Source organism: Pongo abelii, chromosome 12, assembly GCF_028885655.2.
Source record: "Pongo abelii isolate AG06213 chromosome 12, NHGRI_mPonAbe1-v2.0_pri, whole genome shotgun sequence".
Classification (NCBI taxonomy): Eukaryota; Metazoa; Chordata; class Mammalia; order Primates; family Hominidae; genus Pongo; species Pongo abelii.
Window position 1 is genome coordinate 85,679,295 of NC_071997.2, and position 26,351 is coordinate 85,705,645.

Consider the following 26,351-nt stretch of genomic DNA (forward strand, 5'->3'; position numbering starts at 1 on the left):
TAATTCTCTATACTGATTGCACATTGAAATAATATTGTGGATATATTGGGTCAAATAAACAGTATTATTAAAATTAATCTCACCTGCTTCCTTTTACCTTTGATCCCATCCCCAAGGCCTGCCAGAATGAAAATAAAGAACAAAGACAACAAAAAAAACAGCTGACAGGAACAGGATCTTGGGAGCCAAATATCAGGTGGGTGAGTGGTCACTGCCCCCAACATTGTACTGGGCGAATAGTGTCCTTCTAAAACTCTTGTCCACCTGGCACCTCAGCATGTGACTTTATTTGGAAATAGGGTCTTTGCCGATGTAATTAGATAAGATTTTACTGGGTTTGGCTGGTTATAAATCCAATGACTGTTCTCCAAGGCCATATAAAGACACAGAGACACACGTGGGAGGAGGAAGGCCATGTGATGATGAAGGCAGAGGTGGGAATGATGCAGCTACAAGCCAAGGAAAGCCAGGGATTGCCAGCACCAACCCAAGCTGGGAGGAGGCATGGAGGGGTGCTTCCTGTAAACCAAAAAGTATCTGAGTCAGGTATCAATCAATGTAGAGGTTTATCTTGCCAAGGTTAAGGACACATGCCCAGGAGACAGGTCTGTGCCTTTCTCCAAGGATGATTCTGAGGGCCTCAATATTTAAAGGAGAAAAGCAGGCTCAAGGGAAAAGAGGTCACATAACTGAATCTATATGTTGCAAGAGAAAAGGAGTAGGTAGGGGAATGGTCAGTTATGTATTCCTCTCAAGCTTACCGTAAGATAAGGTGAACATAGCGTAGCTACTGTGGAGATATTTTACTTTTTATCTGTAGCTATCTGCTCAGGAAAAAAAAAAAAAAAAAGGCAGCTTCTTCTATGACTCAGCTTTCAGCTTAATATGTTTTTCTTTTAGCAGGGTGAATTGGGGTCCCAAGTTTTTCTTTTCTTTGGCAGAGTGAATTGGGGTACCAAGTTTGTTCGTTCTTTCTTGCTTGCTTGCTTTCCTGCTTTTTTTTTTTTTTTTCAGGGTCTCACTCTGTCACCCTGGCTAGAGTGCAGTGGTGCAATCTCAGCTCACTGCAGTGTCAATCTTCTGGGCTCAAGTGATCTTCAGACCTCAGCCTCCTGAGTAACTGGGACCACAGGTGCATACTACCACACCTGGCTAATTTTTGTATTTTTCATAGAGACGGGGTTTTGCTATGTTCCCTAGGCTGGTCTTGAACTCCTGAACTCAAGCAATCCCCCTGCCTTGGCCTCCCAGAGTGTTGGGATTACAGGCGTGAGACACCGTGCCCGGCCTGGGCTCCCAGGTTTTTACTTTGCTTTCACATTCCCTGGAGTCCTCAGAGGGAGCATGACTCTGTTGATACCGTGATTTCTGACTTTTGGCCTCCAGAACTGCGGGACAATACATGTCTGTTGCTTAAAGCCACCCCGTTTGTGATAATTACAGCAGCCCTAGAAAGCAATATACTTAGTGTGGAAAAACAATGTGAAATTTCTCATTAGTAATTTTTTATGTGAATTAAATGATTGATTTGATAATATTCATTTGGGTTAATATAAATATATTGGATTAAATATAGTATTAAAGTGAATCTCACTTTTTTTTTTTACTTCTTACAAAATATGATGATTAGAAAACACTGGGTTGCATGGGTGACTCATTTATGGCTTGCTGTATATTTCTATTAGACAACGCTGCTCTAGAGTGTACAAAACAAGGGACTCTGGGGTCCCTGTGTGTGAGACCCTGCACCTCTTCCTCTGGAGAAGAGAGAGTGAAGCTTTTAAAACAGAAGCCCCAGCCAGGCACGGTGGCTCACTCCTGTAATCCCAGCACCCAGGCCAAGGTGGGTGGATCACTTGAGGTCAGGAGTTCAAGATCAGCCTGGCCAACATGGTGAAACCCCATCTCTACTATAAATATAAAAATTAGCTGGGCGTGGTGGCAGGTACCTGTAATCCAAGCTACTCGGGAGGCTGAAACAGGAGAATCACTTGAACCCAAAGGCGGAGGCTGCAGTGAGCTGAGATCACGCCACTGCACTCCAGCCTGAGTGACAGAGTGAGACTCTGTTTCAAAATAAATAAATACATAAATACATAAACAAACAAAACAGAAGCCACACAAAGGCAGGAAAGGTTTTTCCACAAAGTCCAGCAGCACTGTCCCCAAACACGAGGAAATATCAACATTTCAGCCTGAGTTGAGACCTGCAGGAGAACGGAAGCCCCTGGATAGGCTGGGAAGAGGAGTCAGGAAAAGTCTTCCATTACAAGTGGGATAAGAATTTTGTGCCACTCCTGGCCAAGGTGGGCTCTGCCTTTGAGAACAATCACAGAGCCCCAAAAGGGAACCCTGTGCAGTGAAGGCCAGGGTAGGTGGAAGGCCGGACGGATGCAGGGAATGCTCCTGTCTCCTTTGAGGAGGGCTGGAGCTAGAGTCCCACACCTGCTATACTTTCAAAGGCAGCAACCCAAAGCCGGACCAAGGTTCTAGAATCCTGCCGGCATGCCTTTGCTGGCCGTAGGCTGTGTGGGAGTGGGGTCTTGGGGTTACCCAAACAGCTCATTGGCTGTGGAGTTGGGGGTGTGGGGATGGAAGGTGGAGAGAGGGAAGCCACCTGGCTTAGCCAGACCTGACTCATGTTTTCCTTGGCTAGAGCTGGGATTCCTTTCAAGGTTTCTGTCCCAAGATAGCATGGCTGACTGAGCTGGGCAGCAGCTGGATGCTGTATTTCACTGCTTGTCCAGGCTGAGAGGAGAACCAAAGATTGTCCCAGAATGTGCATGGTATGAAGGTCTCCCTTGGAGCTTGAGATCCCAGCGGGAGCTATTAGATTGCCTTTGGAGGTGGGAGTTCAAGGGGGTAGGAGTTGGATGAGGATCTGACCCAGGACCCCCAAACAGCCCTCACTTTTCTGGGGGCCCTGGGATGCAGAGAAGCAGGCCAGGCTGGTCTGGTTCTTTTTCAGGGATCCAAGGAAGCCTGGAAGTGACCTTGAGACCACTCTCAGGAGGCCCTGTCAGAAGAGCCCCTCCCTCTCTGCATAAAGGTAGCGCTGGTTTTATTGTTGTTGTTACTGTTATATGGCTTCCCCGAAAACACCCAGACAGGTTTAAGAGTGCAGCTCACTCAAATTCCCCCATGCAAGCCATCTGTTCCTAACCAAGCCTCTCTGTGTTTGCTTTGAGGGATACCTGGTTGCTTTTTCTGAAATCCCTTCTCCAGGAAACTGGTCCCAGCTCAAATGCCAGTTCATTCCAGGAAGACTAATACAGCAAGTTATTTTTTCTATAGATGTTTACCGAGTGCTGCAAAGCCACGTGTCAGACCTCATCTAGGGACCAGGGCATAGCAGTGAACAGCACTTCATGAAATTCCATCCCATTCTCCCTTTCTGGGTATAAATGAAGGAGTCCTCAGAGAGTGGGGTGGTGCCTGCAAGGAGGCTGCTCAGGGAGCACGTGTTCTGACCAGTGAACAACTGGCTGGACCAAGGGGTCAGGCTCTAGTGGTGGCGTTGGACCCTGACTCAGCACTGTGTCAAAGCAATGGCGAGAGGTCCCTGCCTGCGTGTTGATCGGCGGCAGGGTCTGGATGCCTCCGCCTGCTCTCAGCAAGGAGCCCACTTTCCTCTCTGGGCTCAGCTCCAGTTCTCGGGCTTTCTCCCTCCCCGTCTGCTTCTTATCTCTGTCTCCAGTGTTTAGAAAATGTCATCTTGAGCAGTCAGGGCTGTGAACAGCCGTGGGAGCAAGGAGACGCTTGCAGCAAGGGAACAGGGGTCCTACCAGGGCCTGGCTTAGAGCACAAAGCTGGTCAGAGCTGGAGGGACCCTTGGAGACCAGCCACTCCTGCCAGACACCTGCCTGTTCCCTTCCTCACCCCCACCTCACCTTAGGGAATTGGAGATTTGTAGTTTTGACAGGTGGGGGAGAGAATGAGACTCTTTCTCCATCCCCAAACTTCCTCCCACCAGCAGTAACTCAAGGGATATCCACTCTGTTTTGCTTGATCAGAACAAGAAGACCAATTGGATCTGCTTAGGAAGACAAACCTCCCAGGGGCACGCTATTCAGTCCACTCCTGCTGGGGACAGAAGACCTTTGGGCAGCCCTGGCTCTGAGACTTGCCCTTTCTTGGGGCAGCACAGGTTTTAAAGACTAGGTGCCCTGGGGTGAGAGACAGAGACCCCCAACCTGCTTTCCCTAACATCCCAGGAGGACCCAAATCACTGGCTCTTCCAGTCTCTTGGCCACTTTCCAGTTCCCATGAGGATTAAAAGGAAGAAGTGGACTTTAACTCCAGCGATGGGACTGTGGATGGATCGAGGAGGGTGGGAGTGCCCTGAGACCCATGGAGTCCGCCAGCCGGTTAGTCATAGAAAAACACCTCCCCCTTGGCTTAGGTGTGTACCTAGTGGAGGCAGAGCTGAGAGATAGATGTTTTCTCCAAATCGTTCCAGCCTTATGACTCTTATAATTAGACCTGGAAAAACATCTTTTCCTTTCTTCCTTTTTTTTTAAAAGACCAGATTGTCTTAAACACAAAGTGATCATTTGGGCCTCTGAAAAGCAGAAAAAAGAGAGAGATGACCGTTTGGAAATAATGCTTTATTTCCACATTCTGCTCCCCTACCCGCTGCCTTCATGCCCTTCTCCCACTCTCCCCCACTCCCCCCGAAAATGCCCTGCTGCTGTGGCTCTGACTCAAAGAGGAGATGGAAGATGACACCCCTGGGTTTCAAAGGCATTTCCAACAAGGGCTCAGCTTCTTGCAAAGCCTCTGAGAAAACCTTGGCCAACCCCCTGGCTCCCCGCTGCTAGCCTCGAAACTGAGGCTGCTCTGCCTGTCAGGAAGCCTATAAATCCCCAAGTCGGCAAGAAGCTGCACTCTAGAGCTCTCTCCATTGCTCAGATACCTGGCTGCAGGCCCTGGGCCGACCTCAGCCAGTCTAGAAGCTGGTGTAAATAAGCACATTTATCTCAGACAGAACTCATTTTCTGAGGAAGTGGATTCCCTTGGGGATACTAGCAATCAAAAAGTCCGTTGTTCCCTATGGGGCCACAGCTCTTCCCCACTTGACAGCTGATATTTAATTTATGGCTGCTTTCCTCCATAAGAATATCACATGGTGTTCTTAGAGTTCCAGCAAAATGATAACTCCTTTGTCCCCAAGGCAGAGGAGCAGTGGCTGTCCTCATACCCATCTAACCTGGGGGAAATACATATTAGGGTAACTGCCCATATATCATTGATCAAAAATTCCAATATGCTGCTGCCCTTCTTGAAACTAGAACCAAGCACAGTTTGCAGATAGGAGTTCCTGGGAGTTGAGCAATCTGGGAGAGTTGTATTACTCAGAAATGTTTCAAGTCTGGGAGAAAAAAAGGAATCTTAGTCTTACAGAGAAAGATCTGGAAAAACATCAGGCTGGAAGCATCAAAGATGTGAGATGTCAGCATTAGAAGGGCACAAGTCAGCAGCCAGGATGGAATTCAGAGCCTCACCAAGGCCATGCAGCAACGTGTGGGGCAGACAGAGCCAGGTAGCTCCTTGGATGCTGAGCAGAGTGGCAGGCAGAAGGGAGCAGGAACATCCTAGGAAGGCCCAGGCTGCTCTGGGGAGCTCTGATGGAGAGGGGCTGTCTGACAGCCTGGCTGCCCAGAGGCCTATGTTTCAGCCCATTCCACTCCTCAGTGGCTATCTGACCTCAGGCGAGTCCCTTGGTCTCTGTGCCTGTTTCCTTACCCATGGCAGGAGATGGAGATGCTCAAGTAAATGACAGAAACACGAAGGTCATGAACAATACACAAGGCAGGAGCCAACCAAGGAGGGCTGGGACCACCAGCCAAGTCTCACCAGCTGAGTTCCATCTCGGGCCTTGGAGGCAGCAGCATTTACAACCACAAAGCAGCCTAAATTTGGCCAGCCAGAGGCCTTCTGCCCCTGGGGTGGGTCTCCGGAGCTCTTGCTGGACTGATGTTGCCCTAAGAGATCCTGGCTGGGCCTCTCCCCCTCACCCCACTCCTTCCTGCTCGTGTGTTTGGGATTAACATTCATCCCTTGAACTTTTTCATTTTTCTACTGAGATGGAAACTTGGCCAGTCACCAGGCCTGGTTGTGCTTGCAGTACGGCTGGGCTCAGGCCAAACTCACGGTAATTGTAATCATAAGCGAGGTGCCGGCTCACTGGGCGCCAGGGCTGGGGGAGGTGCAGGGCTGCCAGGCAGTGAGAAGGTGAGGGAAGGGCGCTGGGCTGGGCGCCAGGCCCTGAGGCAGTGTGCAGACGGTATGGCCTTGGACTCCTGCCCTCACCTCTGTGAGCCTTGATTTCCTTGTTAATAAAATAAAGGGATTGGCTTATAGGAACTCTGAGGCTCCTGTCCAGGCTATTGTGGGATATGGACCAGATCTCATGTACTGCCTTTAATCTCCCCCAACTCCGGCCTGGCCTTTCCTATCCACATAGAGGGACTGTGAACAGGGTGTCATGTAGGAGGGTTCCAGGTTCCCACCCCTGCCCTCCCTCATCAACCTACCTGCTTTCTCACAGGACACAGAGTGAAGAGGGGCTCTCCAAGTCAGCAGGAACTGCAACTGTCACTGTCCCAGGAAGGCAAGCATGGGAGTAGCAGAGGGACTAGGATATCAAGGTGGGATGGGGATGCTTAAAGAAGAGTCTGGAAGTGAGAGGCCGAAGATTATCCAAGACAGCATTCATCAGCTACCCTGGGGCCCAAGGGCAAACCTGATTTCCATTCCCCCTGAGCCCAGGGCTGGGGCTGCCCCTCTGCTTGAGTTCATCCACTCTCCAGGGGAACACTGCTCTGCATTGCTGGGGCAGCCCAGAGAATTCTTCACTCCGTGGGTTGTTGTGTCTTCTGTTCACACCGCAGTCTCAAAATCCTGAGAATAAAGAACAGGCAAATGGCTGTGAACAGTGGTTACTTGGCTAATTGCTATTGCCCAAGTGCAAGGGTAACCTTGTAAAGCACCATCTGAGTAGAGGTTATGAGAAGTTTCTCCAACTTTGCAGAACTCTTGGGGTTTCTCTCTCTCCCTTTCTACTTCAAATGAGTCTCTCCTTGCCTCTTCCTTTGTCCATCTCTGTCATGTCCTCCCCTGCTGCTTTTCTCTTTCCCTCTTATGCCTGCTTCTCCCTATCTATCAAGAGAAGCAGAGTAGAATGATCTAGTAGAAAGAGAATGGCTTGGGAGTCAGGCAACCTTGACCTCTTTAGCCTCAGGCTTCTAATCTATGAAACTGGGAAAATGACAGCCTAACCTCAGCACTGCCGGGAAGATTGAACAGGATGTTTCCCCGTACATCATTTTACATAGCTTCTTTATCTGTGCCAGTGTGTCAGTCAGGGTTTGGTTATAATACTGGAAGCTTCTTTAGATATTCCAAATACACAGGGTTTTAATACAAGGGATTTAGAGGCATTCATAATGGACGGAAGGGCTGGATTAGGGAAGATCAGGGAAGTCCCTGTCAGACCCCACAGAATCAGGAAGTGCCAGGATTGCAGAGAAGGCATGGAGATGATCTCAATTGCCTGCAGCACCAAAGCAGAAAGCAGACAGCGTGCAGGAGCTTGTTTGAAAGCCGCCGTCTACCACGCATCTGCCCAGGCCAATTCAGAGAAGGGCTTTCTCTCGCCTTCAGCTTCTGATGCTTGTGCAAGTGCATCTTACTGCCAAAATCTAACTTAGAACCATGATGGAAAGGAATGCTGGGGAATAAAGATCCCAGGATTTCCCTACCCCGGGAGACAGAGGAACAGGCAGAGGGGAAGTGGAGGCCTGCCAAGCCTGGCAGCATCCCCATCGTCAGGGTATAGTCTCCTGGTCCGCTCAACCCAAAGGCCCTTCTCACTTCCTTGGCTGCATTTGGCAGGAACAAAGGGTTCATATGCCATTGTGTCCTGGGAAGATGGGTAAGGGCATAGGAACAGAGAAGAAATAGAAGAGCTATTTTACAACTTGTGGAGACATGAAAAAAGGCAGTTAAAAAATAGTTGTCTTTCCAGAGGGCACACTATGAAGTCCTAGACATATGGGATGTCAGGAACAAGCAGCTGGCTGCGGAAATACCCTGGGCAGGTCCTCTTCTGTGCCTGCTCTCTCTCTATGTGCAAAATGAAGGAGCTAAACTCTAAGGTCCCTTTCAGGGCTGAGCTCCTATGACTCCAATTAGTAAGACAGAAAGAAGATGTGCTTGGCATCCAGATGTGATGTTTCATGTCCCCTCTCCCTCTCCCCTGGGTCCTTCTCTCAGCCTCTACAAATACTCAGGTCTTCGCATCCTTTCAAGACAAACAATCAAACAAAGCAACACCTCCGTGTAAGACAGAGGGGATCTTATAACCCTCACTTCAACTACTGCTCCATCCCACTCCTGTTTTTTACTTCCAAACCTCTTGAAAGAGTTATGCATGTGTACACTGAAGAGGAGACTGGTGTTCGAGCCCTGTTGGCTTGCAGGACTCAGGTCTTGGAAGGGAAGAGCTGAAGAATTCATCCACTGGCAGGTGAATAAAGTTGGTGCTGATGTCACCTGTATGGCTACTCAGCCTTCTGGAAGAAATTGCCTGACCATGGGGTCCTGCTGCCCAGGAGGCTGGATTTTGAGGAACGTATTAGTTTTCTAGGGCTGGTGTCACAAATTACCACAAACTTGTTGGCTTAAAGCAACAGACGTTAACAACCAAGAAAACAAACAACCTAATTCAAAAATGGGCAAAGGAACTTGAATAGGCATTTCTCCAAGGAAGATATACAAATGGCCAATAAGCGCACGAAAATAGGCTCAATATCATCAGTCATCAGGGAAATGAAAATCAGAGGCACAATGAGATACCACCTTCTACCTCCTAGCATGGCCATAAAAACAAAAACAATGCAAAACAAAAAATTGAGAAATAACAGGTGTCGGCAAGAATGTGCAGAAACTGGATCCCTCACACATTGCTGGTGGGAATGCAAAATGGTGCTGCTGCTTGGAAAACAGTTTGGCAGTTCCTCAAAATGTTAAACATACAATTACCATAAGGTCCAGCAATTCCACTCCTAGGTATAGAAGCAAAAGAACTGAGAGTTGGTACTCAAACAGATATCTGTAAACCAATGTTTATAGCAGCATGATTCACAGTAGCCAAAAGGTAGAAACAATCCAAGTGCTCATCACCAGATGAATGGATAACCCAAATGTGGTATATACATACAGTGGAATTCTATTGACCAATTAAAAAGAATGGAATTTTGATATATGCCACAACATGGATGGATCTTGAAAACATTATGCTTAGTGAAATAAACCAGACACAGAAGAACAAATATTGTATGATTCCACTTACATGAGGTAGCTAGAGTAGTCAAATTCATAGAGACACAGAACAGAATAAAGTTTACCAGGAGACAGGGAGAAGACAGAAGGGAGAGTATTGTTTAATGGCTAGAATTTATGTAGGGGATGATAAAAAAAAATAATGGTGGCCAGGCACGGTGGCTCACATCTGTAATCCCCGCAATTTGGGAGGAGGCTGAGGCGGGTAAATCAGTTGAAGCCAGGAGTTTGAGACCATCTTGGCCAACATAGCAAAACCCTGTCTCTACTAAAAATACAAAAATTAGCCAGGCATGGTGGCACATGCCTGTAATCCCAGCCACTCGGGAAGCTGAGACATGACAATCTTGAACCCGGGAGGCAGAGGTTGCAGTGAGCCGAGACTGTGCCACTGTACTCCAGCCTGAGTGACAGAGCAAGACTCTGTCTCAAAATAATAATAATAATGTAATAAAAATAAAAAGAATAAAGAAAAAGATAGTGGTGATGGGTACATAGCCTTGTTAATGTAATTAATGTTACTGAATTTTGCACTTACAAATGGCTAACATTATGTTACGTATTTTTCACCACAAAAAATGTTAAAGCAAAACAAAACAAACATAAATGTTTCCTGTCACAGTTCCGGAAGCCAGAAGTCTGAAATGGCAGCGTTGGCTGGGCAGTGCTCCTCTGAAGGCTGTGGGGGAGTATCCTTCCTCGCCTCCTCCGGCCTCCCGTGGCTCCAGGCATTCTTTGGCTTGCAGCTGCATCATTCCAACCTCTGCCTCTGACGACATGGGCTTCTTCTGTGTCTGTCTTCTCCTCTGTGTGTCTCTCATAAGGACACTTGCTATTAGAATTAGGGTCCACCCTAATAATCCAGGATGATGCTGTTTCAAGATTCTTAATTATATCTGCAAAGACCTTTTTCCCCAAAAAGTCCACATTCACAGGTTTTGAGGATTCGTATGTTGACATATCTTTTGGGAGGGTCATTATTCAACCTACTGCAGTTCTCTTCCACACACACGCCTCCCCGGGTGACTGGATGGGATGTGAGCCTCTAAGCTCAGGGTGGCTCAACCATAGCCTGGCCAGCCTTCTGTGATGTGGTGTAGACTGAGCGTAGGAGCTGGGTTGATCAGGGTCATCCTTTCTGAAACAGGAGCTGGGAAATGTGGTGAGCCTGAGCCAGTTTGCACCAAGGCCAGAAGGTGAAAGGTGCTTTCTGTGTGTGTCCAGTGGAAGCAGAAATTGTGAGGGAGCAGGTACTGGATGTAAATAGAAGAAACCAATGAGCAAAGAGGAGAGTGAGGAGACACACAGCAAGGAAAGAGATGGCGCAAGGGAGATCTTGAAGCCCACCAGAGAGACAGGCTGCCCCCAGGGATGGCTTTGGTTGCTGGCAGCCCTTCAGGTACATGGGAGGGCCACGTGAACCTTCAAAAGTTCCCTGAGACACTTGGGAAGTCTTTTTGTTGGGGCCACTAGATCCTGACCAGAACAAGGGCAGATGGACATGCCTCGTCCTATATAAAGTTGCCTCAGCCTGAGGTTACCGTGGAAGACCCTTTGGCCTCAATAATTCCTCCTGTATAATGTGCCCCTTTGCAATGTGACTTTGCTGCTGTTCCCATCTAACAGTGAAGTTATTTGTCCTGTCCTTGAATACGAACTTGGCAAGGTGACTTATTTTGGCCGAGGGAACATTAGCAAAGGTGATGCAAATAGGTTTGAAAGTACTTGTGCATGGGGTTCACCCTCTCCTTGGCTGTGGTTAGAATGTAGAACCCATGATGTGAATGAGCCTGAGCTAGCCTGTTGGAGAGACCACATGGAGAACTGAGGGCTTAAGCTGGTCAACTGCCAGACATGTGAGGACATCTTTGACCAGGCAGCCCTAGTCAAACCACCAGATAACTATAGCTGCATGAATGACCCCAGGCAAGGCCAGCAGGAGACCCACCAGCTGAGCCCAGCCAAATTGCAGACCTACAAAACTGCGAGCCAGTAAAATTGTTGCTTCAATCCACTAAATTTTGGGATGGTTTGCTGTAGGGTGGTAGATGTGTTCTATAGTTCTCACCTAGCCAAGCCCCCAGCACGCCTAAGTACAAAGCCAGGCCCTAGAGGCAGCTAGCAGGGTTGTGTGGTAGAAGTTATAGTCTACCATGAGCCATCTCTCCTTTGTCTTTTTAGTAATAGCACAAGTCCACCCAAATACAGACTACATTTTCTAGCCTTCCTTCAGCTAAGTGTGACTATATTTTTACCAATGGAATAGAATGAAAGTGATATGTGCAACGTCTGTGCTGCTTATTTATTTATTTATTTATTTATTTATTTATTTATTTAGACAGAGTCTCGCTCCGGTCTGTATTGCCTCTTTAAAAGGAACTTGCTTGCCCTAAACTTCCTCTTCCTGCAGGCTGGAATGCAGAGCTGGTGCCAGCAAGGGTGGAGCTCTATGACAACCTCTATGATAGGGCTACTCAAAGTCTGGTCCATGGACTGGCTACTTGATATATTCAATGAGAAGGTGAGTACAGAAATCAAGAAGTGTTCACAAACTTTCATAACAAATTGACAAACTAATTTTAGGTCTATTGACTATAACAGTAGAAAAAAAATGGGATTTTAATACTGTGTTTGAGCCAGGTGTGGTGGCTCACACCTGTAATCCCAGCACTTCAGGAGGCCAAGGCGGGTGGATTGCTTGAGCTTGGGAGTTTGAGACTAACCTGGGCAACATGGTGAAACACCATTTCTACAAAAAAAACAAAAACAAAAAAATTAGCCTGTCATGGTGGTACATGCCTGTAGTCCCAGCTACTCTAGAGGCTGAGGTGGGAGGATCGCTTGAGCCCAGGAGGTTGAGGCTGCAATGAGCCGTGATGGTGCCACTGCACTCCAGCCTGGGTGACAGAGTGAGGCCCTGTCTCAAAAAATAAACAAATAATTAAATAAATAAAACTGTGTTTGGGTTTTTTTTTTTAAGTTTTTAAGTGTATTCCACAGAAGTACTATTACTTTATAACAAATTGGGCAAAAAGATCTGGCTTTTCCTCCAGATAGCCTGAAAAGCACTGCTCTAGGGGATGATGAAGTAACAAGTCACCCTGGAACTTAGAAGTGACTTGAGCCTTGTCAGGATCCTGTCTTTTGGCCTGTCATTTTCAGTATATCACCTTTCTGTATACCACCTTTTTCCACAAGGCAGGATGTCTAGCAGCATGGAGGTCTACAGTCTGTCCTTTCAGCCTTACACCCGAAAAGGAAAGAGGCCTTCTCTCCTTAGCTCTATTTAGAACAATTTCTGGGAAGATTGTGACTAGTCTGGGTCAGGTCAGATTGCCAACCTCACAACCCATCACTGGGACAGAAAGGAAGGATCATGAAAGATGGAGTCTCCCAGGAGTTCAAGACCAGCCTGGGCAACATAGTGAGAACCTGTCTCCATTTAAAAAAAAAGATGGAGGCGCCCACTGGACCACACATCTGTGTGTAGGAGCAGCTCCACAGGAGGGTGGTGACTGATCCCAGAAGGAAAGTGCAGGGCAGATGAGAGATAAGTGTCCACCACAGGGAGTTCCCTGCTTTCTCCCAACTTCTTTCTCTTGTTCTCCAGCCTCCTAAAAAACCTTTCTACCAGGAACAGCCCTCCAGCCCCAAAACCAGGGAGTGGGGAAAAGAGAGGGCAGCAGAGGCGACAGCACATGCAAAGGGCCAAAGGGGAGATGGGTCACACTACTTTCGTGAATTGAAAGCAGCTCAGGATGGCTGGTGTGTTCCAAATCTGGGAGCAGGAAGATGTGGGGCTAAATACCAGATTCTGAAGCGGGGTGGCAGGGAGTCCCCAGCTGGCTATAACTTAAACAGAGGACCCTGCCTACTGTGTGGAGGACTGAAGGGGGGCCAGGCTGGAGGCGAAAGGCCAGTTAGGAGGCTGTTGGAGCCATCCAAGTGACAGATGATGGTGGCTGAAGAGTAAGTGCTGTGGAGGAACAAGACGAGTACATTCAAGAAACATCTGGAAGGAATAATCAGCAGGATTTGGAGATGAGCTTGCAGTGGGGGATATGGGAGAGGGAAGAGTCCTGGGTGACTCTTGGGGATGCCCATGCTGCTCACTAGGACAGGGGAAACAGGCAGACAGGTAGGGATGGGGAAAAATGAGGCCGGCTTCCAACGTGGACAAGCTGGGTTGGAGGTGCCAACGGGGCATTCAGATTATCTTTGTTTTTTTGCATACACAATTCCAGGAACCTCTTACCTGGTTGTGCTCCATTTATTTTTTTCTTTTTAAGTTACATTGATCTGACCTTCAGTGGTTTTCTGCTTTCTATACACTGCCATCCAAGATCTTTATCCTGGCACTTGAGGCTCTCTAAGATCTGATCCCCACCTCATTCTTCTACCACACGGACCACTGCTTCTCTTGCCGGGCCTGTGTTCTGGCTACATGGAACCACTGACTTTTCCCCATTTATAGTTTGCTCCTCCACACCTTTGGTCATATAGTTTTCCCAGCTTGGAGTGCCCTCCTCTCACGGATACACACACAAAATTCCACTCCTCCTTGAAAGTCCAGTTCATAAGCTACTTCCTCCATGAGGCAGTCCCTGACGCTTCATATGGGAAAACCCCCATGTTTCTAAATTATCACAGCATTTTATCTAAACCTTTGCCATCTCTCTCATGTCCTATCTGCATTATATATGTAAGCTTAGACGGTGATTGATGGGCCTGGTACTGAAGGGTGTGGGGACATGGGTTATTTTCCTTGTTTAAGTGGCAGCTCTTCTGCTTCTGGTAATAGCACCTCAGTTTTCCTTTGGGGAGTTACCCTTTCCCCTGTGCTGAGCTCCTGTTCTTTAGACAGGGCTGACCCCACCGGCTCCTGGGGCAGCAAATCAGCACATTTCACTCCCTGGCTGCAGTTATCAGTTCAAGGCTGGGCTCAGGACTCTTCAATCCAAGAGGAGCCTGGGCAGGACTTTGGAGGAAAAGGGCAGACGGAGGCTGTCAGCGGGGCTGTGCTAGGCAGGGATCCTTCCTTCCTCTTCCTAGCTTCTGTTGGCTGCTGGCAATCCTTGGCCTTCCCTGGCCTGTCCCCACATCACTCCGTCTCTGCCTCTGTCATCACATGGCCTTCTCTCTTATATCTTTCTGTCCGTTTGTCTCTATGTCTTCAAGTCTCTCTCTCCATATAAGGACACTAGTCATTGGATACTGGGCCACCCTAATCCAATATGACTTCATCTGAACTCGATTATCTCTGCAAAGACCCTGTTTCCAAATAAGGTCCCATTCACAGGTACCGGGAATTAGGACTTGAACATCTTTTCAGGGACACAATTCAACCCACAACAGACCCTCTCTACCCTGGGGCTCTCATCGGTCCCATGGGACACCTCCATGCATCCTCTCTCTCAGAAGACTCAAGAGCTTTCGGCTAAACTCAGCACAGCTGCCTCCCCTTCAGCTCATCCCCTGAGCAACTGGTCGGCCACGCCATCACCAGCCCTTTAGATTTCTCGGGTGGAGGCCAGGTGCAGTGGCTCACACCTGTAATCCCAGCACTTTGGGAGGCCGAGGCAGGTGGATCACCTGAGGTCAGGAGTTCGAGACCAGCCTGACCAATATGGATTTCTCTGTAAAAATTCCCCCTGGTTGAAGAAAGAAGAGGATCTCAAAGCCTAAGTTTCTCAAACTCAGTAGTTTCTCTTCCCTGGTCTCCACTAAAAATACAAAACCCCATCTCCACTAAAAACACAAAAATCAGCCAGGCCATGGTGGCGCGCGCCTGTAGTCCCAGCTAAATTTCTCGGGCGGAAGTCAGGCACCAGTCCACTGGGGTCCCATAGTACGGGGATCCTGGCTCCTCTTTCAGAGAAGTTCTGATGAAGCTCCCCTCATAGACTTACTGTGAGTGGGTGGTGCCTTCCACTGTCTTTCCTGCAAGAAGAGGAACATGGCATTCAATAAGCAATTCCTTTCCCCCTTAATCTCCAACAACCTGATCCTCAGCCATAAGCAGGGCTGTAAGAGTTGTAAAAACCTAGTTTTAAAATATTTCCTTATAAAATTTGCATTTTGCTCCAGTGACTCTGGGAGCTGATACCTAGCATCTTAACATCTCAGCGGAAACTTCCGTTTTAACAAGATGTTACACCCTCTCCTAAGGCCTGAGGAACTGGAGACCAAGCAGCCTTCACAGATGGCCTCCCCAGCTGGTCAGACCAGATCTTCCCTGAAGAGAGAGGCCCCTGGAGCTCCCCCTAAGCCCAGCTCTGCCTGCTCTGCGGACTCCCCTATAGCAGTAGAATGCTGTGTGGTAGGAACGGAACCTCAATGGACCCAGCGGATTGCCGCTTCCTCATTCTGTGACCTTATACAAACCGTTTATTTGGTTGAGCTTCATTTTCCTCAGCATAAAATGGACATTAAAAAAAAATAGTCCCAATCTCCCAGAGCCATTTTCAGAATTAAATGTGTACTTGTGACTCAAGTGGATGCAACGAATATATTCGGCTCCCTGATAACAAGTCTTAGTCTTAGTTGAAGCCTCCTGGCCAGCCTAGGGCCAGGGAAGGTATGGGGGTCTAGTCCTTAGAGAGCTCACATCGAGTTGGGTGGATGACCTGCGCAAGACTGAAAACAGAAATAACAACCGACATTGTTTAACAGCCACCGGGGAGATTCATAGGCTGGCCCAGGAGCCCTAGGTACATTGGTGGCCCAATCTGACCTCTGTAGGGATTTGGAAGACAGGAATAATTCTGGTTTGGAATGGAGGTGGGCCTTAGGCAGGGTCCTGAGGAGAGTAAGATAAGCCTGGCAGAGGAGAGAGAAGGGCACTATCTCTTCCTGTGGCTTCCCTGTGAAGAAGGCCTGGACAAGTGTGAGTGGCGAACGGAATTACACATTTGCTCCATTTTAGATTCGTAAGTCAGCTGGCAAAATGATCCAGGGGCTGGTAGCACTTGGCCTCGGCTGCTCATTAGAATCACCTGGGGAGCTTCAAGAACCACTGATGCCCAGGTCCTGACCCAGAGACTCCTGTGTAATTGGCTTGGGGTTTGGAAGAGCACCCCAGTGGATTCTAAGGTGCAGCCAGGGTTGAGAACCGTTGTTACCCCTCACACCTCAGCAGTATGGCTTCTGTTAAGAAGAAAAAAGTGCTAAGAGAGAAAGCAACTTTAATTTTAAATGTTAAATTGGCAGGGTGGGTTGGTGATGTCAGATTTCCCTACCACCTTTGCCTGCCTCTAGCCGCTGCCCCCACATTTTCCCAGCTGCTCTGAAAAAGCCAAGCTCCTGCTCAAAACACTTTTTTCCCTTCCCTGAAAAGTCCTATTCTCAGGAAATTCCCTCCTGACCCCCTCATGCCTCCTTTGGGAACATCTTGTTCTTAATGCTTTGTACTGCTTCTCAGAAGTGCTCTGATCCTCCAACATCATGCAGTTTTGCTCAAATGTCATCAGGTTGCGGGGAATTTCCTAGAAGGATCAGAGGGAGCCTTCTAAAGAGGCCACTGCAGCAGTGGAGGCCAAGTGGGAAGTATGCCGGACTGGGAGCCAGGATCCCCCAGCCCAAGTGCTGACACCGCCACTAATGGGCTCTCCACTGTGTGCCTTAACTTCTACACCTGTGAAATGGGGTGGCCCAGTGACCTCTGAGGTTCCTCCTCACCCTCCCTCTCTGAGACTTCAGAAGCTATTCCAAGCTGAACACAGCTGGGCCTGAGGTACGGTTCACCTCCGAGACTCTGCTTCCTGGGGCCTCAGCCAAGCCACGGGCTTCCTGCCTGGTGAGCCACGGGGACAAGGGGCCTTCACAGTCTCTGCAGGGCTCTCCTGGGGAGCTGGGGGTGGAGAGGCAAAAAGCCTCTCAGAGCTAACACAGAGGCTTCGTCTGTGTCCAGAGCTGCGGGAGGAGTACACTGAGCAGCCCATAGGGACTCTACCTTGCCTCTCGATTTTTCCATGGGTTTTTCAGAACCTTTCATTTGCTCAAGTAACCCCTCAGCAGTAGAGACCAATAAGGGCCATTAGCTCAATTTGACATATGAGGAGGCTGAGGTGCCGTGAGGAAAGCGATGCTGGAGGAGGCAGCATGTCAGCGCAGGTAAGAGCATCTGCTGCTCTACCACTTAGCCTTTCCCAGCCTCAGTTTCCTCATCTAAAGGTGCCGATACTCTGGACTGCTCTGGCAGGCCTGCCCATGCTCCTTGGAGAGTAGAAGGAGGTGCAGGAACACCTTTGATCTTGAGATGGGACCCAGGAACCAAGTCAGTGCACAGGCAGGGCTCCGAGAGATCCATGATGGGTCAGGTACTTTTCTAGAACATTCCATACATCATCTTGTATTATGTTCACAGCAGCCCTGTCAGTCAGGCATCCTTTACCCCATTCTGCAGAGGGACAACTGGAGCCTGAGCGTTCACACACAGCCAGGGTCCAAACTCGGGTTCCAAGTCATGTTCTTCCCACCACTCTGGGCCATCCTCCTTGGACGTGGGTCCAGCGCTGGAGAGTTGAGGCAAGCTCTGATTCTGTGTTATCTCCTCCTTGTAGACAGATGGACAGCAGGTCTCAAACTCTTGCCCTCAAGTGACCCTCCCACCTTGGCCTCTCAAAATTCTGGGATTTCAGGCTCAGGGCCCAGTCCGATGCAGGCAAGGAAACCAGGGAAGAGAAACTACTGAGTTTGAGAAACTTATGCTTTGAGATCCTCTTTTTTCTTCAACCAGAGGGAATTTTTACAGAGAAATTTTACATGGATTAAAGTTATTAATACATACTTTTTAAAAACCAAGGCAAACTAAAAGAGAGACTTGAACAGTTACCAAATCTCTGGAGGGAGAATGTCTTTTATTAAACTTAGAAATGATTGAAGAAATCACAAAGAAAAGATTAGCAGGTTTGACTACAGAGAAATGTAAATTTTCTGTATTAAAAAAAGACTGAACAGGGGAAGTGGGAAAAATATTTGCAGCATTTAAGGTAGATAAGTTTAAAAATCATCTGCTTTTATTTATATTCTATCTCTTTCCTAAAATGTTTTGAGGAGGATATATTACATAAAGAGTCCATACAAACTGATAGTTACAAACATAAAAAGCTTTATATGTATACAAATAAGCAAGGAGCATAATGAAGCAAATTACATAAAATGAGTTATAACTAGTAAATAGATTTACAGAAAAATGTGCAGCCTTGCTAATCACCAAAGAAATGCAAAGTTAAGTGGAAAGCTTAACTTGACACCCAGAACTCATGAAGATGTGATAAAATAGCTAGCCAACCTATTTACTCATTGCTGACCTGAGTAAATTGTTACAATTCTCAAGGAAAATAATATGGTGAAAGATATCAAGAACTATAAACATATTTTTATATTCAACAGAGTAATTTTACAACTGGGAATTTATGCCAAAAATTCAAAAATGTGAAAAGAGTTATGTGTACAAAAATCCTCATTGCAGTGACTTTTTTTTTTTTTTTTTGAGATGGGGTCTCCCTCTGTCACCCAGGCTGGAGTGCAGAGGTGCCAACTGGGCTCACTGCAACCTCTGTCTCCCAGGTTCAAACAATCCTCCTACCTCAGCCCCCTTGCCTCCCAAGTAGCTGGAACTACAGGCGCATGCCACCATGCCTGGTTAATTTTTTGTATTTTTAGTAGAGATGGGGTTTTGCCATGTTGGCCAGGCTGGTCTCAAACTCCAGAGCTCATGAGATCTGCCCACCTTGGCCTTCCAAAGTGCTGGGATTATAAGCATGAGCCACCGTGCCCAGCCTTCATTGCAGCATTTTTTTTTTTTTTTAAGGCAAAAATTTAAAATGACCTAAATGTCCTAAAGTAGGGAAATGATTAACTGAAGTTTGCCCCATCCATTCAGTGGAATACAATACAGCCTTTAAAAAAGTTTATAAAAATGTACAGCAAATAAAAATGCCTGTGACAAAATGTTAACTTTAAAAAGCAGAATATATAACTGCAGTATTCAGAATATATAATTCATAGTATGAATATAATTATGTGAAAAATACACGCATACAAACATGTGAAAGGCAGGCCTTCCTCAATGTGTGCAAGGCCTGGGGTGGGGTACAAATGGAGACCACATGCCAAATGCCTAAATATTAAAAAGTAATAATTCAAGCTAACAAACTGTCAAATCAAATATTTCACCTTCCTACCTTGTGATACATTAAGATGCATATTGTAATCCCTAGGGTAACCATTAAGAAAATAACTCAATTATATGTAAAAATGAACAATTAAATTAAAATGGTTTGCTAGAAGAATATATGTTTAACATAAAAGAAAGAGATAAAGTAGCAACATAGAAACAAAACAGACATGAGACATGTAAAAAATAAAGAGAAAAATGGTAGATATAAATCCAATAATATCAATAATTACTGTTATTGAGTGAATGTTTGTGTCCCCTACTGTAAATGTATATGTTAAAGCCCTAATTCACAATATGATGGTATTTGGTGGTAGGGTGTTTGGAAGGTAATTAGGCTTAAATAAGGTCACGGTGGTAGAGATGTGATGGGATTAGTATCCTTATAAGAACTGGAAAAGAGACCAGAGGTCTACCATTTGAAGACACAGCAAGAAGGCAGCCTTCTGCAAGCCAGGACCAGAGCCCTCACTGGGAACTGAAATTTCTAGCACCTTGATCTTGGACTTCCCAGCCTCCAGAACTGTGAGAAATAAACGTCTGTTGTTTAAGCCACCCAGTCTACGGTATTTTGTTATTGCAGCCCAAGCTAACTAAGACAATTACATTAAATTATAACATTATTTATAATTACCCCAAACTGGAAATAACCTAAACGTCTGTCAAATAGTGAATGGATAAACAATGGAATACTAGCTGGCAATTAAAAAGGAACAAACTACTGATAGATACTTCCATGTGAACAAACTTCAAAAACATTATGCTGAGTGAAGGAAGCCAGATGCAAAAGATGACATGTTATGTGATTCCACTGACATGACATGTCCAAAACAGACAAATCTACAGTGACTGGTGGGGCTGGCAGTGTAACAGGGATTGACTGCAAATGGCCACAAGGGGTTATTGGGAGGTGATGGAAATGTTCGTTCTAAAATTGGATTATGGTGATTGTTATGGTGATGAACAACCCTGTAAATTTACTAAAAATTACTGCACATTTAAAATGGATGAAATGTATGGTACATGAATTACACCTCAATAAAGCTGTTTTTAAATGCTAAAATTAAAAAATATTGTGTGCTTATGATAACAATCAAGAGATGAAAAGACAACTCATTAACTCTTTAAACTACATGTGTGTTTTGTCTGTGATATATGGTTCAGCTGGGTGCATTTTCTGCCTTCCCATAACACAGGGCTTCACAAACTTTTTCTTAAAAGTCCAGATAATAAATACCTTCAACTTTGCAGAAGTATCTGTTGCAATGACTCAACTCTCCTGTTGTTGTTCAATGAATGAGTGTTGCTGTGTTCCAATAAATCTTTATTTAAAAAACAGACCACTGGCCAGAGAGCTGTAGTTTACCAATCCCTGACAGTGTTTTTTTTCACTAACAAAATCACACAAGAGCAAATGCAAAATCTGCATTATGCTTATATTGTTCCCTGATATGCCAATCATGTTGGAATAGGTTCTCATTTCCAAAACAAGCATTATAGCAGAACAGACTGAACTTGATAGGCTGCTATGAGAGGTAAATGACCTAGTGCCTATAAAGCCCTAAGTCACTGAGAGATTGGTGGTCCATGGATGTTAGTGATCATTATTAGCTATGTTTTATGGTTGCTGTTGGCATTACATTTGACTATTTATGTGGTTCACTTAGAACAGTGCTTGTTGCTGGGTGTGGTGGCTCACGCCTGTAATCTCAGCACTTTGGGATGCAAACAACAACAACAACGCAAAGGACGGTGCTTGCAATTTAGTTATTTTTAAAACTCTTTTTGGGAGTAGTTTTAGGTTCACAGCAAAATTGCGAGGGAGGTGCAGAGCTTTCCCATATACCCGCTGCCCTCACACATGCACAGCCTCCCCCACTACAGACAATTTGGCAGCAGTTAGTACATCCACAGTGTGTTGTGCAGCCATCACCGCTGTATAGTTCCAGAACATTTTCATTATCCCCAAAGGAAACCCCATTCTTATCAAGTAGTCATTCCCTATTCCTCCCTCTCCTAGCCTCTGGAAGATACTTAAAAAAAAAAAAATCACTTCTTCAAACATTTGAGATTGCACAGTGCTTACAATAAAAAACGTCTTTTTTTTTTTTCAGGGCAAGGTCTCACTCTGTCGCCCAGGCTGGAGTGCAGTGGCACACTCACGGCTCATTACAGCTTCAACTTCCTAGGCTCAAGTGATCCTCCCACGTCAACCTCCCTGGTAGCTGAGACCATAGGCATGTACCACCACATGTATTTTTCATACAGATGGGGTTTCTGCATGTTGCCCAGGCTGGTCTCAGGCGATCCGCCCACCTTAGCCTCCCAAAGTGTTGGGCTTACAGTATGAGCCACCACACCCAGCCCCAAAAAATCTTATAATCATTGTTTATCATGTGGCATTCCCACATAGTTGTCATTGCCTGAATAAGCATAAATTTGGTCTTTGCTCTATAGAGCTATGAGTTCTAAATGAATGTGTAGTTTTGTCATTCCTAGATATTTTATGTGTTGAGTTTAACTGCCTCTAAACTGCCTTCAAGAATGCTATGGCTCAACAAAGAAATGAAAATTTGTTGAATGTGAAGAAGAACGTGAAACCAAGTGGCAGGGCATAAACTCGATATTAATGAGGCAAATATTCACCAACAGAGGCACTGCCATAGTCTGTGCCTCTTCCAGAATCACAATCAGGTACTTTATGGGACAGGAAAGGAAGATATAAACAGATGAAGTTGTGCTATGTTTTGATACTGAGATATGTCTGAAAAGATGGTCTGTCACATATCAAGCAAGGCAACCAAGGGCCAGAGAAATGGTGAAATCCCTTGGAATAGCTAATAAACGATTTCAAAGTAAACAGAGGTTGGTGTGTCTGGTTCATGTGTCACGTGAGACTATCGTTAAGGTATTATGATTCAGTTTAATGGCAGTATATTTTTTCTTGATAGTACATAAAATAACAGTGCATGCTACAATTGATAGCACCTTAAAATCATAATATATTATTATTATCATCATTTCCACTTACTTGTCTGTTTCTCCCACTGGACTGTGAATGTTTTGAAGAAAAGGAATTTCTCTTATTTGCTACTGTACCCTCAATGCCTTGACAAATGTCTGGTATGTAGCAGGAGCCAACAAATGAGCAAACAAAATTCATTTGGGAGATGAAGCTCAAAAATTTAATTAGTCTTAACACCTGGTTTTAAGGTTGCTGTGCAAATTAAATGAAAAACAGCTTTTAAAACCTTTCCTATTACAGTGCTTGGCACAAAGTAACTGCTCAATAAAGACTCATTAGTTCGTTGTTGTTTTTGTACCAGTTAGGATAGTATTTGGCTAAAGTGACAGAAGACCCAAAATATAATGGTGTAAACAAGAGAGAAGTTGATTATCCCTTCAGATAAGCAAAGCATAGAAGTAAACAGCCCAGGTATAGGAAGCTCCATGACCATCAGCATCTCAAGTTCCTTAGTTGTATTAGCATCTGAAGTTCCTTAGTTGTATTACTCTGCCATTCTCATACATGGCATCCACCTTATGGCCCAAAATGGCTGCTTGAGCTCCAGCCATCATGTTCACATTTCAGCTGGAAGGAAGTAGAAAAGGACGGCAGAAGAATGGTACCTCACCATTTATCAATACTTTCTCAGAGTCATAGTGAAACTCTGTTTACCTCCCATTGATCAGAACTTGACTACATCTAACATATGGCGTCTAGAAAATTCAGGCTTTTGTCTAGGCAGCCATGTGCCTAGCTAAAATTCAGGAAGGGGAAAGTAGCTGTGCAGGGACAAGTCGGCTCTGCTACAATTGTTAAACTTCATGGTGCTGATTACAAGCACAATATGGGCTTTAAGAAAGCTTGTTCCATAAAGGCAATGGAAGACTTTCAAGTGGAGATGGGGCATGAGCTGGGCTTTGAAAGATGAGTAAAAAAGCAGAAAGTATAGGTAAAGACATTTCAGGCAGGGGAATGGCCAAAGGCCCCAGGGCAGGGAGGCACAGGTGTGCCTGACAGTTAATAGGGTTGTAGTGGCCATGCAGAGGCTTTGTGTTGGGAGGAAAGGGATGCTTAGATGGTAATTAGCTGGGTCTCAGCCCTGGAAGGCGGGGGGTCAATCCTGTGCTGCATAATCAGCATGGAGTCACTTAGCCCTCTGAGCTTTGCTTTCGTCCTCTGTGAAATGTGCATGGTAATAATCCTGTTGTTAGCATTCAACGAAATGAGCAAGAGAAGCCCTTTTGTAAACCACAAGTTCCTACATACTTTAGATGTTCAAAAAACAAGCAACTGTTACCACGACAGAGGCCAAAGGGTAACAGTTTGGAAGGGGAGGGCTTGGAGTTTGCACTTCCTCACGCCTGCTCCAGGTGGCTCATCACTTGTGGATCCCCTTGGGTGGGCATGGGATGAGGGTGGTGATTGAAAGATTTGCAGGCAGAGAGATAGGAGCCTTTGGTGGGGCAGAGACAAGGCACACAGATACTCCTAGGATGTGAGACAGTGACGGGAAAAACTGGGGGAGGGCAGACCTGGATTGTCCCAGTGTCGGTTCTCCTCCCACCCCCACCAGGAAGCACCATGTGTCAGTGACCTGTGCTAGCCAGGAGCCACTCTTGGGACCTCAGAGCCTACTATAGTCAAGTCAGCAGGTTGCTAGGCTGACTCTGGAACAGGTCCAGCCCTCTGGGGCATATGCCTTCATCACATTGCTGTGGGAGTCTCTGTGGCAGAAGCCAGAGGGCACAATAGGTGAGGGTGTAGAGGGGTGCAGAGTGCAGGGCAGGGTTGACCTTGGTCCAGATCAGGCCTGGAGTCTCACCAGGCTGCTGCCTCTCCTATAGAGGGGTCAACCAGGTTGCAATACCATCTTAGTCATCTTGGGCTGCCATAACAAAATATGGTAGACCAGGTGGCTTTAAACGATAGGGGTTTATTCCTCACAGGGTTCTGGAGACTGCGAAGTCCAAGATCATGGTGCTGGCCGATTCAGTTTCTGGTGAGGGCTCTCTGTCTGGCTTGCAGTTGGCTGCCTTCTTGTGTCCTCACATGGCAAGGCAAAGAGCACTCTGGCTTCTCTTCCTCTTCTCATAAGGGCACTAATCCCATCATGGGGGCCCTACCCTCATGACCTCATCTAAACCTAATTACCTCCCAAAGGCCCCACCTTCAAATACCATCACCTTGGGGGTTAGGGCTTCACCTAATCTCCAACCTGCATTCCATAGCAGACGTCTAATTCCATCTGGACACGTGCTTTGGCCCTGGGCTCCTGCTTTGTCCCTATACTTGGCTGTCCCTTCAAGACATGCCCTGTGGCTGGTGGGCTTCTGCTCTAGAAGTGTCAGGCAGGGAAGCTGCACCAGGCTGGTGCCTCTGCTGAATGCACAGAGACTGCCCTGGAGGAGGAGGGGGTGGCAGCTGCGAGGGTGGGCAGACCCTGCAGCCGCATGTCAAGCCCACCAGGTTTTATTGTGATGATAAAACCACAATAGTGCCTTCTCTTTCCTTTTTTTCATGAGATTGCTACAAAGTGCGTTGTCAAGAGGAGGACTCTGGAGGGGAAGGAGAGTCCGAGAACTGATCAGAGAGAGACACGACAGAGAGGCACAGAGTGAGAGGGAGGCAGAGAGTGGCATGAGGACCCAGAGAGAGTGGGGGACACAGGCATAGACACAGAGAAAGAAGGAGCCAGAGATAGAAAACAGAGGGACAAAGTGGCAGAGATCCAGAGACATGTGGAGAGGTGAGGTCTGCAAGGCAATGTGGAGAGCACTTGAGGCAAGTGAGGCAGGACGAGGAGGATGGGGAGGATGGGGCATCGAGGGAGGGGAGGCAAAGGGCATGGAGGCCTCCTCCATCTCAGAGGCCCCTTCCTCAACCCAACCCATCCCAAGAGAGGCAGAAACAGCAGCACCCAGGGCAGATCTGCCCACTGGGCATCCGTGTCTCCCCACACTCTTACCTGGCTGCCTGTCTCCTGCAGCTCAGCACCTCACCTCCGAGTTAGGGGACCAGGGCTTGAGTGAGGAGGACTGTAGGACCCCGAGGTACCAACTGACAGGGTGGCTGATCTCATGGGTCCAGTATGGCCAGGCCTACAGGCTGGGGATGAGGACCTGTGAAGCCCCTCGTAGCCCCCAGGCTGCCTGGACTGCAGTGAGGAGTCACTCACACTTACATGCTATTGGTGAGGAGATGAGATGAAAGATAAGGGCTGACGGGGTGGTGAAGAGAGTGCTCAGATCACCCTCAGATATCAGCTATGAGTCGCCTTCCCTTGGGAGAATGTGGGCTTCCTGACCAGGTGGCTGTGAAACATGCCTACCGTGAAGCGGATCAGTGGCCAGGCCGTTCCCTGACAGCAGTCCCTACAGGGCCCAGGGTCCAGGCCTGGTGGGGGCAGGGAGGTGGCTTTCCTAGGACAGAAGTTCTTCTGGGGAGCCCCAGACTGCAGGAGCTTGGTTCTGGACCCAGGACTGGACTTGACCAGAAGCGAACAGGCAGGGCAGGGGACTAGTGCGTGTGCATGCGTGTGTGTGTGTGTGTGTGCGCATGTATGTATGTTTGCATGTGTGAGTGTATGACTGTGTATGTGTTTGTGTGTCAGAGTATGTGTGTTTTTGCATGTGAAAGAGTGTGCGTGAGCGTGTGTGTGTGCGTGTGTGAGTCAGTCTAGCACCAGCACTGTGCACACATACACTGTGTGTGTTTGTGTGTGTGTGGTGTGTGTAGGGGTGCTGGCTGTCAGGGGATCACAGCAAATAGGACAGGAAAACCCACCAGAAGCCAGAGGGTGAGGACGGAGGAGAAGCAAGT

General features: G+C 47.0%; 1 long non-coding RNA gene across 2 annotated transcripts in view; it reads right to left on the reverse strand.

The window, feature by feature from the left end:
- The window catches only part of LOC100940129 (uncharacterized), a 32,932-nt gene extending 7,254 nt beyond the window's left edge, over nucleotides 1-25,678 (reverse strand). For both annotated transcript variants that reach the window (XR_654216.3, XR_010136299.1), the window contains exons 1-2: nucleotides 25,498-25,678; nucleotides 6,537-6,903 (exon numbers count right to left, since the gene is read on the reverse strand). This is a non-coding gene — a long non-coding RNA (uncharacterized LOC100940129). The remainder of the gene's footprint in view (nucleotides 1-6,536; nucleotides 6,904-25,497) is intronic.
- Nucleotides 25,679-26,351: the final 673 nt, after the last annotated feature.